This window comes from Dermacentor silvarum, chromosome 2 (genome assembly GCF_013339745.2).
Source record: "Dermacentor silvarum isolate Dsil-2018 chromosome 2, BIME_Dsil_1.4, whole genome shotgun sequence".
NCBI lineage: Eukaryota > Metazoa > Arthropoda > Arachnida > Ixodida > Ixodidae > Dermacentor > Dermacentor silvarum.
In genome coordinates this window covers 64,561,136-64,575,033 of record NC_051155.1, presented here as the reverse complement: position 1 = coordinate 64,575,033, position 13,898 = coordinate 64,561,136, and positions in this window count along the sequence as shown.

Sequence of the window (13,898 nt, the reverse complement as noted above, 5' to 3'; positions counted from 1 at the left end):
AAACCACTCTTAATCTACGCTTTATAAGGCATCAGCCTAACTATTTACTTGGGAGGCTTGCGAGCCGCTGTCGGAAGTGCGCGTGTGATCACGTGCTCCCTACCGGGTCCAGGATCGCTTGTGACCAGCGCCGTGGTAGGCCATCTTGTTTTATTACATGTTTTTGGTACATTTGTCGCGTTTTCCTTTGTACTCATACTACGTTGCCGAGTTTGCGTCAAGTTCAATAAATGTTATTTTCTTTAGTGCGCAACTTTTTCTTGCTCTTGGAGGGCTGCTCACGAAATTTTCTAGGAGGAAACCCGCTTCAAGCAATATTTAACTAATGTGAAAATATTGTGTCGCACAGTCTCATATCCATAGCAGAGGATTGGTAACGAGTAGACACACACCCAGTGGTACATACCGATTGGTTAAATGAAAGAAAATAAACTAAATTGAACAATTCGTTGAGTTATATGCGCTGTTTCATTAGTGGTTGGTGCGCTTTAGAAATACATATGAGCAGATATTTTATGTATACGTATTTTTATTACACAGAGAACTGCGCTTCTATGGTATTACTTTGTCGGTCCGCACAGAAAGGTTATACCAGGCTGCTTGCTGGTATTTGAATTAGGCACACATTTAAGCTTTTTATATATATCAACTATTACACCTGCCGAGATACCGACTGACCCTGCCGCAGACAGCACCAACAGCAGCCACGCCAAACGCGGGAGGGTAGTCAAAGAACACTTCGCTTAAAAAAGAGAAGGAGAAAAGTGGCGGTCCTGTACTTGCGGACGCACCTGTTCTATCCATGTCGGCATCCTGTCGTCGATGTCCCAGCAGTTGGGCTCGATGCGCCTGAAGAACCGGCCATCGTCGTAGCTAAGCACGGCACTCTTCTCGCCCTCGTGCTTAATCTCGAGCCAGCCGCCGTATCCATACCGCTGGGAGCCAGGAGAGCAGAGCACACCGTTAACTATGTCATGTTGTGTACACTCGCACGGAAAGACTTCAAAACTTAATGTCAGCGATCCTTTTTTGTGATCGAAAGCGTCAAATGGTCCATTGAGCGAAAAAATAGTCGTCTGTCGTCCGTAGCAGCAGCGAAACGGCTGGTAAATTCCCATTGGCTGCGACGCCACGTCACGAGCCGAGGCGCAAGCCTCGGTAAGATCAAATCAAAACGCGCCAAGCGTCCCAGCGCGCTCGGTTTCCCGCGATGAGCTCGTAACTCGAAGGACCGCTCAGCGGCGTTCAATTGGACTATAATGTTTTCGCATTCATAACTCATGAGAAGTACTTAGGTGTCCTCAATTTTTTTTTTTATCCATGGAGAATTTTGTCCGCGACAATGTAGATGAACAACGCTCCTTGATGTGCCTCAACAAAATTTGTCAGTTTGTTTAGCGTGAAATTACGTTAGTGTTCAGCCCGTGTCCATCATTGTCGGCGGTATTTCAGTTACGTTGCAAAAGTTACTTCAAAGCGTAACATTACATATGTATACAACCGTGATCCATCATGCTCATTGTAATACTGCGGTAATTTCTCATTGTTTTAATGGTTGCTTTAAGCATAGATCTCACTCATGAGTCAACTCACTCAGACTAACCCAAGCTCAGTACTACCAGTTAGCCCGGCCGAGTAGAATTTTGGTGAGTCTAAGTCCGGGCGAGGGCCCGTCTGAGTGCAGTTTAGTGAGTCTGGGTCCGAGTGAGCGCTAAGCAAAAAAAAAAAAATTCATTCTGTGAGTGAGTGAATTTAGTCTCCTTGCCGACCTATGCTTTTAAGTAGGTTAAAGCTTGCTTTATGTAAAGTCTTCCAGCTAACTGCTCTATAAATGGCTAATGACCCTAAAAAGCTAGCATTAAACTTATTTTCCTTATTTGTGCACACTTATTTGAGCACTATTGGAGCTTTCGGACACGGTTATCATTGCATATATAAAACCTCCAATTAAGCTTAAATGCACAAACATACGATTGGCGAATGGGCATTTTGCTGTGCGGCTAGGTTAACCCAACCTAGCTATCCGTATAGTTCGTTTTATGAGCATTGATACTGACTTGCGCATCAGAAAAGATCAACAGTTATTCCGCATTTTATTCTCGTCCACAGCCTGCCACTTCCTCCCAAACACACGTACAGACTCATAAACGATGCACACGCAAACCTCAACTTTGCGAATACATTGTACCTGTCATTGGTTGCTAGGTCTTCATGAAAGGTGTGTGTGTGTGGGGGGGGGGGGGGGGATAGCTACATGTGGCCAGCAATTCCCACACCTGTCAGCGAGTTGACGTGCCTGGACAGGACGGCCGCGCCATGATCGCGCATGCTTCAGTCGACAATTCCCTTCGGCTATCGAGCCAGAGTGCTCCCAGGAAGCAAACCGAGAGGGTTGGCCTTCGCCTTTGCTCTTCGTTGCGAGCAGCTTGTGGAGCTGAGCGGTTCTGAACCATCCTGAACCTACCCGACCACGCAGGCGACCTCTGCGTGGCGCAGAGGCGTTAGTGAACTAATTGGATTTCTCAAAGTAAAATGCGTCAGAAAAATCGTAAAGTACGACTTACAACCTACAGACATGATATCATCGGATTGTAATTTCAATGTACGAGAAAACATAGTTCTGTTACACGGAAACTCAAACGCAGACCCCTTTCCCAGCATTTCTACCATTCATACAGCGGCGCTCCCAGGTCGGTTCCTTGCACATTTTAGTAGCGGTGTAATTAAACGCTTTGTTTTTGTTCTACCTTGGCTTGTCGCTGCCTGGGCCCTGTACGCTGATTGGCGTGTTCAAGCTCCAGGCCGCTTGGCCAGTGTACGCGAGGGACCAGATTTAGGCGTACGTGAAATAACCACATGCAGTCATAAAATCAACCTGGAGCCCTCCTGTAAAGCATCACTCGTAGTCCTGGGGATGCTTTTAGCCGTTAAACCTCACGAATCCGTCAGACCATCATTTCCCGCATGCTGGCTGAACAGTGGGAATGGCATCGTCAGCTTCTTCCACCGTGCTTAACCTGCTGTACACGTTTGCTTATTTAAAGTGAACTTATTTTCGTCATTATTTGTTGATCGATGTTCTTTTCATGTTTTGTGCCGAGCGTATACAAACAGCGAAAATTCGTTTCCTTGGTGTCAACAAAGTTCACTCGCGGAAGACTTGATGAATGAGGGAGAGAAAAAAAAGGGCAGAACCCACGCGCTGCGGGAATCTGTGTAATATGAAGCACTTATCAGGAATCTGGCTATTTAGGATTGTTCGGCATTCTGCAAAACAATGCTAGGTGAACCAACGTGTTCCTGAAACTTTAGTAGTTGCGAGTGTGGGTCGCGAGCATACCGACAACCACGTTGTAGACGATCGTATGACAGCAGTAGCATGATTTCTACGCTGGCTGGTTGACGCGAGTTTACACGACCATTGTTGCGCTTTACATAGGTACTGTACGAACGTAAGCGAGAGAAACGCGGATTGTGACGTCATCAGCGACTACGTGTTCTACATATGTAGAAATGGCTATTTCATGTGTGTGTATTAATACAACGATGGCATTTGTACTTCGGCGAAGAAATGTTCAACCTTGATTAACTTGCAATCATGTTCAATCATGAAGTCCGTACAGGGCAATCATGAATCTGGGCAATCATGAAGTCCGTACAGCGTCACGCAGTTTCTACGTAGCGTAAGCCGCTACGAGGAAATTACTTGGCAAACTGGGCAAGTAGCGGTGACAGCGCAGTCTAATACTGCGCCTTAAAGCGCGAGATGTTGCAACGAAAGAAGACGGCAAAGTTGCATGGGGTTCACCTGCCTAGTGTTTCAAAGAGCTGGCTGGCTTTGGAACGCGGTATGCATGCAAGCAATTGTGGCCTAATGGTTAGAGCAGTCGGCTGCTGCGCTCGACGGCAGAGGTTTGTTTGCGCCATGAGTCTCACATTATTTCATTTTTCTTAATGCGAGGCGAGACCGGAATCCACCTACACCGAAGTGCCAAGACTAAGCCAAAGAATGATTCGCATTAATAAAGTGGGTGTAGAAAGGCGGGGAGGTCAGTCAGACGTAATTCTGGTTGGCTACCCTGCGCGTGGCGAAATAATACGCGGATGAAAGGGGAATTAACGAAGTAAACGCGCACACATTCTAGCGGCGGCAGGCACCATTGCTGAATGTCTTTATGTGGGCCCATACACAATGGGAACTTCAGCGACATAGGTATTGCCGCCTTCGTGGAGTTACTTTGGGAGGCTTGGCGTAGATATACTTTTAGATAGTGGGTGATTGCTTAGTCTGTCAAGTACTGAGCGCATTACTTGCCTCTCAGCAGTAATGATCTGTGAAGACACACGAAATATCTGTGAATAAGGCTGCATGTGTCACATGTGGGGTCAATTTTGATGATGAATGAAATACTCCCTCCATCTTCTCACATCTGCGCATGCGAGCTGTCATTTAAATGCCATGCGCCTAAGGTTCGCTTTGCCATCCAGCGCTTGTTCGCTCGAGACGCCCTGGAAAACTTTTACGCTATGTTCGTTATCTTTACAGCGTGGGCCGCTGGCGATTCCAGTGATTTGACCAAGAACTATGTGTGCGGTTTTGCCCAGCGATAATGTCAAGGCAGGCGCTTGAACTGCGACGTTGCAAAAGCCATTGCATAACCCACGCGAGTGGCGAACTGCTACAGAATCGTATAAATCTACGAGCACAGCGCTTACGCAAGTGTTTGTCGGTCTGGTGGGGCGAAGTTTGCGAGTCGAGAACATATGTTCTCGACTCGCACACTTTGCCTTACGCAGGTCGACGCCTATATAGGCGTCGATCATTCCGGCAAGCTGCTTGCGAATCTGTGAGTAGTGTGCCCCTGCGTCGGAATCGGCTGAAACGCACAGTGTGAGAGGGGTAGGCTAGGCTTCCTGTGTTTATACATGCTAAGGTGTGTAATCTTCAAAATTAAAGTGGTTTGTGCTGATAAATGCAGCAGTTCAATTACTCGGTCCCGCTAAAAACCGGTGGTTCTCTATCAGCATCCTGAGGGAAAACATAGAGAATGAGGTGTAGATGTGTGCTTCTGTTTACCTAGCATGAATTCCATATTTAATTTATTTGCAACTTGCTCGCTATCGCCTCCTGTTCTATTATTATAGGTGTGGCGATGAATTCTGTAGGGACAGAAACCAAGGATTGTCGCGTTCTGCTGTCCGGCTCTACACACAAGCCCGTGAGCAGAAAAAATGAAAAGAACCTTCCACTAATTAGGTTGCGAACAAGTGTTGCACAAGATAAATTGCACCGAACGTTAGAAATGTGTCATAGCAAAAAGAGCTGATTAAAGAGAAACAACGAATGTCGCAGTTTTGCCCCAAGGCCGAAGGCCGAAGCATTGACTGCGACACAAAGCGTTTCAACTCCCCGGACGGTGTTTTAATTATACGTGGGTGCGACGTGTTACCGCGACGCAGCACGCAAGCCAGCTGTTGATGCCCAGACTATAGTGCCTAGAATATACTTACCAGTGTGCCGACCGCGGGCTTTCCGGTGGCACGGAGAATGATGCCTTCCGCCGGCGGCCACCAGACGGCGATAGCCGTACGGACCGTGCTATGCCGAGCGGCGTCTCTAGCCAACGCGCGCGTGTGCGACAGACGCCAATGGGCTGTCCCAGCCCGTTTCGCTCTGCGGAACGTTGGTTGAGGTGCAAAGTGTAATCGAAAGAATATGATTTCGTTGCACTTACAAACGAGCGTACGCACAGTTATCATTACAACGCTACACGATACCGGGTGTTTCTGCGAAAAATGCCAATAAATAAATACGTGGTTTCCGAAGAAGTGTAACCTTTTTCCACAGTAAAGCATTATATGCGAGACATGCCCACAAATGCTAAATTCACACCAAGTTGTAACTAATTACCATAAATGACGGTAATTAAACAGGGCACATTTTCATGGGCGGCGAAACACCGTTGACTAATTTTGAACGAGCGCTCAATGTAGCAATTATTAAAGTGTTTCTCACAAGCGACAGCCGCCAGAGTTAGCCTTCGATCTGCCCTCTTATATTCTTCTCCCACTCGGCAAAACGTTCTGGCCAGTCAACAGGCGCGCTGAATAATGAGACTTGCTTGTTGTTTGAGCGGTATCCAGTTGTACAATATGGGACAAAACAGGTGCTGTGTTTACGCCTCGTTTTCTGCGACGACATCTCGGTTCCGTCCGTGAACAGACACAAGTGCGAACCACGCGCACAGAAAGAAACCCAGCAATGACATGCGGAGGCACCACATGCTACTTGCTCGAAAGCTACAACGCGCCGCAACCGACTGCGCTTACGAACGCGCATCCGAAGTGCACCCAAGTGACGCGTGATGCGCCGCTCGGTTAGCACGGTCCCAAACAGTGTCGCGGTCTGGGGGCCTCCGGTGGAAGGCATCACCGGCGGTGCCAGCGTCTCCCATTGGAAACGCCCGGCGGTCGGCACACTAGTAAGTATATTCTAGGCACTATACCCAGACGGAACGGCACCATGGCGTCTACCCTGTTGATATCGATGTTGATGTGTCACCCTTTAGAACGGGCGGCCGCCGTGATACAGCGTCGCCAGCGGCGCGGGAGCCTCGTACCTCGGTGGTGCACGAGGTGAGACTGGCGGAAACCGTCCACGTTAGTCAGCGCTCAATGAAATCTAACGTCATAACGTTAGTTTACCGTTTACTATACGTTACACTCAGACCAGTGTGTACATACAGAATTCAGCATAAATGTCAGTGTTCCTCAATGTGCGTACGTAGAGCGCTTATGCCAGCAGGGGAACGCAGAACGCTTCTACTGGCTCCGCCACCGAGTCGATTAAGCGGAGCGTTGATAGTGCCTCCTCGGCGCTTCGTCATTTTAGTGCGTTAGCATTCATCAACATAATCATAACAATCACCATCTTGATTCAATGCGCACTGCAGCACCAACGCTTTCCCAGCGATCTCCAATTATCCCAGTCTGGCGCTAGCTGATTCCAACGTGCGTGTGCAAATTTCCGAATTTCATAACCCCGCCTAGTTTTCTGCCGTCCTGGACTGCGCTTCCCTTTTCTTGGTATCCATTATGTTTTAGCTCTATTCTTTAGGTGCGAAGCACCTTATGCGCTCGGGCTGTCGGCGTCTCCTGTCGTCGTCGTCACGGTATAGCAAGAGGCCCGTGCTCGGGCTCGGCATGCGCTCGTACCACTGCTCCCGCGTTCGTCGTCGTCGTCGTCGTCTTCCACAGCTGGCTGCGTTGCCGCTCATCATTCCAGCGTGAAATTTCACTTCTCTTCTGTAATCGTAATGAGGAAGCCGTGTTTACTGGGGTTATGAGCCATTGCCAGTGTGTATGAGCCCATTAGCGGTGCATCACTGCATGCTTCGCACCTCCCCAGGTTTCACGTTAGTGGAGCTACACTTCGCTCAATGGGTCATTTGACACTTACGCATAAAATTTAATTCACTACTCAAACCGAGCCTATGACTTAAATCGTGGCTAAATGTAACAACTAATAAAAACTAAAACAGTCAGAAAGGTGTCAATAATGCCCAAATTGCTGAGGGAGTCAAAGAAAACAATGATGGTTTCGCTAATACTTCATGGTAAAAGACATCATCAAGCCGGAATACAAATTTTTTGTTTTCTCCTAATGTCAACTCGAATATTGGCTACCCTCGTTTGCTTTGTAATCGACACTGATGTATTTCTCTCTCTTAAAAGTTACGTATAATAGTTTTCGTTCCGTCGCGCCTTGCGCGGTCATTAGCTTGTTCTCGAGCTTCTTTGTTAACGTTCAAGTTTTTGCCCCATATCTTAGCACCGGTATATAAGATGCAATGATTGTACATTTTCTATACAACGAAAGTGCTAAGCCCCCAGTCAGGATTTGGTAATGCCTGCCGTATGCACTCCAACCCAATGTTATTCTTCTCTAAATTTCCTTCTCATGATCAGGGTCCCTTGTGAGTAATTAACCCAGATAAACGTACTCCTGCACAGACTCTAGGGGCTGACTGGCGATAATTAATTCTTGTTACTTTGCTAGGATATTGAACATTAACTATGCATTCCACATATTAATCTTGAACTTTACTCTTCCACTTTCTTTGTTAGGGACCTATATTATTTGTTGCACTTCATCCCTAGGGCTGCCGAACAGGACAGTGTCATGTGCAAACCGAAGCTTATTGAGGTATTCGCCATTTATGCTCACCCCTAAGCATTCCCATTCCAATGCGAGAGCATTGTATGCATGTATGCATGTATGTCGGCAAGAGGCAGGATGGGTGCCGAGTGAGCTCCTGAGCAATACTTTGCAATGTTCTAAACGCACTTTATATCCTGGATCAAGGAACCCAAAGAAGGGCGACGTAATGATAAAGCATTTTATTTATTTGTTTGTTTGTACAGTACTGGTAGCCTCCAGATGAGCCTGTAAGCAAGAGTGGGTGACATACAAAAAATCACCGCATATCCACGACGCGAATGATGAGTGGGCGAAGCACCGGGGGATCATGCGGCTAAACTAGAGGTACGGACGAGAGAGAAAGAGAGCGCGCGTCGGGAACGAACGCTCTTGTGCACCGCAGCGCCCCTAGCTACGAAGAGAGAGAGAGCGAGCGTCGGGAATGAACGCTGATGATGATGATGATGATGATGATGATGATGATGATGATGATGATGATGATGATTTATAGGCATCCGCTTTGAAACGGGGTGGCGACAAATAGTCACCTAGCCTGCTTGACTTAATCAGGTATACTATACGTGTTCTTTATCTAGGATTTTTGTACACCTCTCATTATTATTTTTCTTTTTCAAGAATTTACCTTATACCGTTGCCTATGATTTTAAGAGATCAGGTCGTATCCATCGTTTCCCTGCTTTTTTCCACCAGTACTCTAATCGTCTCTTGCTGATCTCTACGGCTGATCTGTTGATGTTTCCTTCCACTTTAAACCCAAGCTCTTCTGGGAGTTGCACGTTACCTACGGTTCTCGCTGGGTGGATCCCGTCGCATTCCATTAGAATGTGCTGAGTGGTCTCTGGATCTTTACTACAGCATACACATGCCTCATCTAGTTCCGAATATTTGTTCCTGTATGTTTTGGTCCTTAGGCAACCGGCTCGAGCCTCAAATAGCAAGGCACTGCCCTTTGTGTTATCGTACAGATTTTCCCTTCTAATTTCTTTCTTCTCATTCTGGTAAATCTGCATGGCCCTTTTTGTTTCCATTCTTTGCATCCAATTCACGGTCTCTATTTCTCTCACTTTCTTTCTAATGACTCCTGGTTGTCTATTTACAGCTTCGGTTATCCTGTACTTGGTTGCCAACTTCCTTGACCTCTTCCTCCATTCTGTGTCCACGCTTTTCATGTAGAGATACTTGTGCACCTTTAGCCGCCCAATTATTTTCATCCATGTTTCTGAGCCTTTCTTCAAAAATAATTTTGCTCTGTGCTTCTCTGACTTCAAAAGAGGGCCAACCCATGTCACCCTGTACTGCCTCATTTGTGGTATTACCGTGGGCTTCCAAAACCAACCGGCCTACTGATCTTTGGTTAACTTCCAAATCCTACAAGACATCCGATTTTAAGTATAGAATGGCATTTGCTAATGTTAGCGCTGGCACCATTACTCCTTTCCAGATTCCACGCACCACCTCATACTTATTGTGGCCCCACAGTGCTCTGTGTTTCATTATTGCTGCATTCCGCTTCCCCTTTATTTTCAGATTATCTTGGTGGTTGCTTGAGTAATTTTTTGCTTCGTTTATATGTACGCCGACGTACTTATATTGCTTCACTATGGGTATTACTTGCTGTTGAATTGACACCACGAAGTTACTCGTCTCTTCATTACAGATCATAATTCCTGATTTCTCTGTGCTAAACTTAAGACCTAGATTTGGCGCTGCATTCCCACAGATATTCGCAAGTATCTGTAAATCTTTTTTATGGCCCGCTAGTATCACAATGTCGTCTGCGTACATCAGTCCAGGGACTTTCTGTTTCACCATTTGTCCATTACGCATGTAGGATAAATCATCGCAGTTTTCCAGTCGTCTTTCTATACCCTCGACGTAAAGCGTGAGCAACAATGGTGACAGAGGGCAGCCTTGCTTCGATCCTTGGTGAATTCCCACCATTTAATTTCCTTTTCGACCTTCCCATACCACTTGTACTTGGTTGTCTCTATATATCTCCCTCAGCAGCTCCACGAAATCGTCGTCTATGCCTTCGTATTGAAGAATATCCCACAACAATTCCCTGTCTACGTTGCCATAAGCTCCTTTAATATCTAGAAATGCTATGGTGAGGTCTCCTACAAAGACCCACTTAGTACTTTTCACGAAATCACCTCACACTATAGGGACGGCAGGAGGTTTTTTCCTCCCCCCCCCCCCCCCCCATCAGAAGCTGAACCGAGCTCAGGCAGTCACATTAAGAATATTTCAAACTAAATCTTATCCTACACCTTTTGTGCTTAGCAAAACTGACCAGGAGTTTCCCGCGGAATTTAAAACTTGTGGATACACTCCGTGTCTATTTGATCATATGTTCTGGCTGTGCCCCACCAAAGGGCTTCGGACCTCCACAGTGAGGAGGACTGGAGTCGACGCATATCCAGCGAAGTCCTCCAAGATCAACTCCTGGCCGTCTGGAGAGCTCACGACATCGGGAAATCCTTTGGCCTACCGGTGCCTACATGGGCGGATCCACGACTTAGCCTGGGGGCTTTTTCCCTCGGGCCCTAGTTTCTCTGGACCAAAATAAAGTTCTTGCCATGCCATGCCTCTGGGCTGAGAGTGCGATTGAAGACGAGTACTGGTATTTGCTAAGTAGCGGTGCTGCGCGGACAATGAGGCAAGTCTTGATAAGTGCTGCAATCTTTTCTTCCGCTTCAATAAGCATACTTATGCCTGATTCGAGTATGGCCCTATTCGCTTCTTACGCGCATAACTCGACGTAGCACGCGGAATTGAGGAGAAATGGACCGCTCGCCGAATGAATGCGCTGGCGACAAGTTGGCAGCTGAGTAGCTGAGTGTTTTGAGACCTTTCTTGATTAAAACAGATATGAGTACAACAATAGTTATTGTGTCACAACGCTCAAAGTGTATTTGCTGGTCTCAAAGGTGGTGCATTGGTGTCTGTTGGTTTTCTTTTTTTTCATACTTGGACGAAGGCCGGAGCTCCCGAAATGAGTCCACAGGTCAAGGCTTTCCTCGCGAAGCGGTATTCTGATTTCGTCTTAAGTATTAGGCACTTCTTCTTTTTGTTTCCCAGATACTGGCATGTGTCCTTTTTTTACTACCTTTGTTGTCGTTTCAGCGCTAGTAAGTCTTGCGTCATACCTTACCGATTTGCACAAACGCACATCTAGTTAGCTATATCTCTTTCTTTGTTGATCCTTACTTTTATAAAAAAAAAGGACACGGCTCTTACCGCCTGCAGCAATTGCATGGAACTCTTGAGAGTTGCTGAACAATGAGAACAAATGATCTCGTATTAACGCACAAGTTGCCGTGCTTTGGGCTACGCCGTTAGCCAAAGCAAACTGGTGCCTTTGAAACGAATGTGTGTGTTTGTGTGTGTGCGTGTTCATGCGTGCGTGCGTGTGTATGCGCGCGTGTACGTGTGTATACATGTGTGCGCATGTGGATGGTCTTAGCTTCTTCCACGCTTTTCGGTTTGTTCACCCGTTTACAAGTAGCCGCGACGTCGTCTAAATGCACCAACGTCTCATTTTATTGATATAAGAATATATAATGACTAGTGCAAAGTAAATAAATAAAAGAAATTGCTGTTTTGATGTGCTGCTTTAAAAACATAGTGGTCTAGACGTCGGGAGGTGTACCCTTTCTGAACTATTCTCTCTTCGTTGGGCGAGCAAAAGAGCGCCCTCAGTGACTCGACCGTTTTGCAAGCGCAAAGAAATAATTGCCCAGAATTGGAGGACATATACTTGGATGGATGGATAAGTGCTTAAACATGGAGTTGAGGTGCTTGACTGGGATATTTTACGCATAGAAGTAACAAAGTGACGGAACTTTTTTTGAAAGAACACGCTGATCCGGCGCATATGTGGGAATTGGTTATAAGCGAAGCTTTCTTAGACTTCTCTTCAAATGTCTGCACTTCGTTTTCACCACTTTTGTGTAGTTAAACAATCGTAGCTCAATGCACGCTCTCGTCCCATTTTGAGCACTTAAATTGTTTCTACACATTCGGCGGCTTCTACTGCTGACTTCACGCCCATGTGCTTGCTTTGTAGTGCAGGTTAAAGAACCCCAGGTGGCCAAAATTAATCCGGAGCCCTCCACCACGGCGTGCCTCATAATTAGAACTGGTTTTGGCACGTAAAACCCCACAAAGAATTGCTGACTTCTTCGCTTTTGTGTAGCCGACTTCCGCAAGTTTCGATTGCCAACTTCTCCACTTGCCAACTTCTCCAATGCTTGCCTCTTGTTCTGCTTGTCTATTCGAACACTTACCCAGTGGCACACGCTCCTTGTGGATGATTTGCCAATGATTTTCAAATACACATTGTTAAATGCCCAGCCGCCCAAGTTGTGTAATCGGCAAGGCAGCAGGAGCCAGCATCCGCAAAGTGGAGGGAAGACGCAAGAAAAGCTTCGTTCGAATTGAGAGCTTCAGAATTGGGGACCCATGACGCTGGGTCCCCAAGCCGCGTTGGGTAGACTGCTCTTAGGTTTAGAGGGTTTGAGAATTGGGTCAAACGCAAGCAGCGTTGGGTCGAGCACTGGGGACACCGCAGGGGAAAAAAGAGAAAGGTGCTTGAAGGCACAAAAGAAGAAAAGCTTTTCTTACAAGTGAAAACGAACCGAATACACTTTCGAACAAAAAAACGCAAACAACAAAACGTAATAAACGTAATCACTGTGTTAGTACTACGAATTAAGTATGCTGTCTTAACCCAAGACTGCCTGGGGACCCACGCTATTTTTCGATTTCTCGGTCTCGGGTCAACGCGAACACAATAACCTTAGACTGGCTTTGGTTCTGCGGATGCGCACTTGCGGCCCGCAATTTTCTGGTGTACCCAAGGCGCTTGGTCCCCACTTTTACAATTATCGAATGTCGCGATACCATAGCGTACAAAAATATTCTGGAGTGTTACGTGCCAAAACTATGATAAGATTACGAGGCACGCCGTAGTAGGGGACTCCAAAATGAGTTTGATCACCCGGGATTCCTTCACGTGCACCTAAATGTAAGTATATGAGCGTTTTTGCATTTCGAACCCACGACCTCGAGCTCAGCAGCGCAACGCTGGGCTACAGCTGCGGGTGACACCATAGTTAAATGTGAGCAGATAAGGGAAGAATAACTTTTATTTGTGCAAATATTTCTTCACCTGTTTGAAGGTAACCTTCATAACGTGCGCAACAGTGCCGAGTCACTGGCAATGAGATGCTTCTGACTCGTCTAGAAATTGGGAGATAAAGTACAGTCAAGGTATTTCAAACTGCGCAGGAAAGTAAGTGTTTCGATAAAGTTGTGAAGGCACGGTTTTCAAGTATAAGCGCACGCCATTGCACTGTGATTGAAGTGCTACAGACACCAAAGAGCACTGCTGCCCAACAACTCAGCGTAACAGAGGCGTCACAGCTGGAAATGCAGTTGGTGTTTGTTGTTGCGTATGCAGCGGAAGGTTTTTAGGGCTCGTACTGTCGGAAAATCTAGCGCATGCGTCAATTAAAAAAACTTGTTCTACGCATCACGCTGGCATTGCTGCGTTCCCGCAGACCGGTCGTGCAGCGAAAACGGGGTCGCCTTTTTCATTTGATCTCTTCAGACACCAGTTATTATGGTCGTCTTAGCCACTGTAGCGTTGTAAAGAAAGGTCGGCGACATTAGA